A 5064-nucleotide genomic window follows, 5' to 3' on the forward strand; every position below is an offset into this window, starting at 1 on the left:
AAGGAAGCACATGGAGGTCTTTACTGATTACTACACTACTATTCCCGCTACAAAGGGAGTAACTCAAGACAAGATTAAGGAGGTGCTCTTTCCTTTTTCTTTGACTGACTCAGCCCGTGAGTGGTTGACTGATCTTGGCTGTGCAGCTGCTGGTATCACCAACTGGGAGACTCTCGCACTTTCCTTCTACAAAAGATACTTCCCTCCACAGCGCACTAATCAGTTTAGGGCAAAGATTACTAGTTTCGAGCAGGCACCTGATGAGACTTTCTATGAAGCTTGGTGTCGGTTCAAGAGGTTGGTGAGGTCTCTTCCTCACCATGGTGTTGATCCGTGGTTTCTGTCCAATTAGTTCTATAATGGGTTGTACGATGACCACAGAGCTATACTTGACGCCTCATCCAACGGAAGATTTCAAAAGAATACTGATGATGACAAGGGATGGGCCATTATGGAGGAGATGGCGACCCATTGTGCTGAATATGGGAACCCACGGGACGGTATTCGAACAGTCCATTTAGTTGACAAGGCAGTTGTGGCTCAACTGGAAGCCATGAATGCTAGGTTTGATAGATTTGAGCTGCAAAATGCTGGGGAGCCACACACGGTTCATTTGCAGACTAGATAGGAAACTGTCATTTGTGAGAGATGTGGAGGAGATGACGGTCATACTGCTATTGACTGTCTTACTGAGAAAGAACAGGTCCTTGCTTTTCAACAATACAGGCAAAGAGGGGGTTCTTATTACAATAATCAAGGGGCAATCCATCCCAATTTGAGGTGGACAAGTCAAAATGTGCTCTATCCCACTCCTCCACCACAGCAGCAGCCATATGTCCCCCCTCATAAGGCTCAACAAGGCTTCCAAAAGCCTCTTTCCTTTCCTCCACCGAATCAAGGCGCATCATCTTCAGGTGGGGTAAGTGAGCTAGGTGAGCTTAAGTCGATGTTGCAGTCGTTGACAAAGCAATGGAAACTAAGTGACCAACAGAAAGAAGCATCCATCAAGTCACTTGAAATGCAAGTCGCTCAGTTAGCCGCGAACCAGTCCACGAGGAAACAGGGTCATTTGCCGTCTCAAGCTGATAAGAATCCGCACGAGACGGTGAATTTGATTAATTTGAGAAGCGGCCATTCATATGAAGGACCGAAATTACCTATTGACAGGAGTATTTCAGACCCGAGGAAGGATGTAAATGACGATGAACAGTCATTTGTTGCTGAAAAAGAGTTAACCACGAAGAAGATACTCGATCGACTAGTTTCAGGGGGTCGATCGAGCAGAATTGATGAAGAAAGGACTCGATCGAGTGAAAATATTACTCGATCAAGTGAACAAGATAATGAACAGCTCGATCGAGAAGTCCAAACCAATCGATCGAGTGATATTGCTGAGGAAACTGTTCGATCGAGTGGTAATTTTGCTCGATCGAACACTGCTGATATTGGAGACCTCGATCGGGAGCCTTCTAGTGGTCGATCGAGTAATATTTCACCTGGAAGGACTCGATCGAGAGGCAAAAAGTCTTGATCGAGTGATAAGGAGCTTGATCCAGCTGATACGTTTGAAGAGAGAAACAAAGGGCTCGAGATACCTATTACCGTGCCCATCCCGAGGCGATTACAGAACACGAAGGCCAATTAACAGTTCGGTAAATTTCCCGAGCTCCTGAAAAGCTTACAGGTGACTGTTCCATTCGTCGAATTGCTGACACAGGTACCCTCTTATTTAAAATTTATGAAAGAAATTTTATCACGTAAGAGGCACATTAATGATCATGAGACGGTAGCTTTGACCGAGGTAGGGACTGCCCTAGTTCAAAATAAGCTTCCACCTAAACAGTCTTACCCGGGTAGTTTCTCGATTCTATGTCATATAGGTACCCATTTAATTGATAACGCGCTATGCGATCTTGGTGCTAGCGTGAGCGTCATAAATTTATCTCTTGCTAAGAGACTTAGTTTGACTAAATTTAACTGCACAAACATGACTGTGCAGATGGCCGACCGTAGTATATCACGGCCGTTAGGTGTCATAGAGGACATACCTGTTAAAATCGGGAGATTCTTTATTCCCGTTGATTTTGTAGTGCTAGATATTCCCGAGGACACTCATACCCCTATTATTTTGGGGAGGCCATTTTTATTCACTGCTCGTGCAGTGATAGATGTCGGGGGTAAGACACTAACATTTCAGGTAGAAGATGAGAAATTAATTTTCCATCAGTCTAAGTCTTGAAGGGCTCCCATGCAAGCTCAACCTTGCAATGCCCTTTCCTCTACTGACCCTCATATTGACACTCCAGATGAAAATTTGGAATTTTGTGCTGCTATTGTGACCCCTCTGCCTCAGACTGAGAGCAAAAAGGAGGACAATTCGTGTATTTTCCTTGCTGCAGGTAAAGATGAAAAAGATACAGGAGCTGTCAAGGGTCGTTGTGCAATTAAAATCAATCAAATTGGGGATGACAACGTCAAGGCTGGTGAGAAGGAAAAAGGAATGAGAAAGGTTCGTGCGTACGTGGACGTCAACTATTCTCCTCCTACTAGTTCAAAATCAAGCTCGTAGAGAATGAAGAGGACGGTTAATGATGCCGAAGGGACGTCCTCCAGTCAGAAGCCCTTCGTTGGGCTACTGAATTGTCTTGAGAAATGAGCGGGGAATGCCCCGTGTAACAATTTGTAAAAACTATTTCTAATTTTCCGTTGAATTTCTTTATTGTGTTTATTAGGACAATTAGAATTTAGACAATTTTTAGCGTAGTTAGAAAGACTATAGACTGCTAATTTTGTGATTTGGTATATCGGGAAATGTTTGCTAGTGTTTTTATGCAGGTTTGGGGAATTAATCACGCATCTTGAGGACTTACACGAGGAAAAGCACTCGATCGAGAATATTTTGTACTAGATCGATAGGATTATGTAGGAAAAGCTTCGATCGAGTGGTTTAAAAAGGGTCGATCGAAACAGCAAAAAGAGGGATCTCTCGATCGAGTGGAATTTTACTCGATCGAGTAAATTGAAGATAGGATCTCTCGATCGAGTGGTTTCAAATCACTCGATCGAGTGAAATCAAAAATCCCGCGCAGGAAGTTCTCTTTAACTTCTATTTTCCTTAATCTAATTTCATTATTTCGTTCATCCTCTTCCTTTTGCGATAAATCCTCCCCAAATCCTCCATTTTTATTGCCCATTACCAAATCAATCACCTACAAACTCTTCATTGCTAATTAATCGTCATTTCCCCCTTATTTCCCCTTTGATTTTCGTCGGTTGTTGCGGTCAATTGAGGGTATTAGGGTTTGCGGTTTTTGTTCGAAAAATCGCCTAATTTGCATCATCCTTTGTCGATTAATTGCTTCTTTGTAGGTTTCATATTATCAAGTAAGTATTTTCTTTACTTCATTGTTGTTTAATTACGTTAATTTTACCTTTTATGAAGTAATTTGGGAAATTAGGGTTTAGGGTTTATCATAGTCGACTTTTCGACAGCTGAAATTGGGGTTTCCGTTCAACTTGCTTCAATTGATGATTGTTTCCCTTTACCTCGTCACTGATTATTCGTTTGTTTCGAAATTTTTGAGGTAAAATTGGGAATTAAGGTGCATAATATTCGAAAATTTCGACTGTTTTTGGGAATTTCTGGTGTTTAATTGTTAATTGTTTAGCCTTTCCCTTTCCTTAATTCATTAGGATGGACAGTCGCTCAATGCCCTCATCCAGTGCGACTGCTACTTCGTCCTTGACTGAGACGGGGGTCCCTGCTACCACCACCGTCTCCACACCCGTTAGTGCCACAGCTGCTACTCCCGTGTTTCTGGTTACTACAGCTAGTACTGTCTGAAGGAAATGTAGATTCATATACATACTAACATACTCATATATGTCGAAATTAATTTGTCATAAAATTAAATGTGGATTTTATGCATGCAAACAATATAAAAATAGAGGAGAAATCATGTCCTTACTTTGATGATTTCGGTTTAATGGGCACAAGAGAGATCACCTTTCTCTCTTGTTCTTGAGCTTTTCCTTATGGAAGAACAAAGATCCAAGTATAGGATCTCTCCCTAAGCTTTATACCCAAGGCTATCTCTTAATACAAATTAATATTATAAATACTAGTATAATATTAATAAGGTAGAAAATTGAACCAAAATATTATTTAACACTTGAATATTTCAGTTTTTAGAGAGAAGGAGAGGAGGATTTTTATTCTCTCTAAAATTGTATTTTGGATGATAGAAGGAATGAATGAATAATACACTACACTTAGTATATTATTAGGTAAAAATTATAGAAAAACAATGATGGGTTTTGTTTCTCAAAACCGTGTAAGAGGAGAGGTAAAGGGGAGCCAATGCATGGACTTATTTGTCTTCACAATGCACCATAGGCTTGCATGGCTACTAAAGCAAAACAATCATTATGTTTAGCTACTAATTAAACAATTAATTAGCTTAATCCTCTTCTTGTAATTTCGGCCCATATGATAATATGGATTCCATATTATTTTTGTCAATTGTCAATATGTCACATGTCATATGTGACATAAATTTGTTATGTATTTTTAACATATTAAAAATCAACGTATTAATAAAAATACGTCACATACAAAATCGACTTAGTAATTTCATAATTACTTGTGCCAAAATTTTTTACCATTTTATAAATCACAACAGTTTGTATTTATAACAATTCATTCAAATTTAATTGTTACATTAAACAATTATTTCATCCGAGTAATGATACAATTCAATTACTCAGACCGTATCTCATTTAATCACATTTCAATTTGATACGTAAATTTTACTTCCAAAATCGTCCGTCAATTTTCAAGTAATTTAATTAACTCGTAACATTATACGATTAATTAAATAATCAATTAAGAGTGTTGCCCTATAGGTATGACCTAGGGGTCAACTCATCACCACCGTCGCACGACAAGTAATGTCAAACTCTAGTCACCAATCATTACCGATATATGTTGACCAGTTGTGATAACAAAATTACTTCCCAATTGTATTCTTTATAATGAGATTTAAACATGTGATCATCATGATC

The 5064-nt window shown here is 39.4% G+C and overlaps 1 non-coding gene across 1 annotated transcript; it reads right to left on the reverse strand.

Annotated features, from left to right (window-relative positions):
- Nucleotides 1–221: 221 nt before the first annotated feature.
- Nucleotides 222–327, reverse strand: LOC141650353 (small nucleolar RNA R71). The gene has a single exon (XR_012546392.1). It is a non-coding gene; the product is annotated as a small nucleolar RNA R71 (small nucleolar RNA).
- Between the last annotated feature and the right edge of the window lie 4737 nt (nucleotides 328–5064).

The sequence above is a fragment of the Silene latifolia genome, chromosome 3 (assembly GCF_048544455.1).
Source record: "Silene latifolia isolate original U9 population chromosome 3, ASM4854445v1, whole genome shotgun sequence".
NCBI classification, from domain to species: domain Eukaryota; kingdom Viridiplantae; phylum Streptophyta; class Magnoliopsida; order Caryophyllales; family Caryophyllaceae; genus Silene; species Silene latifolia.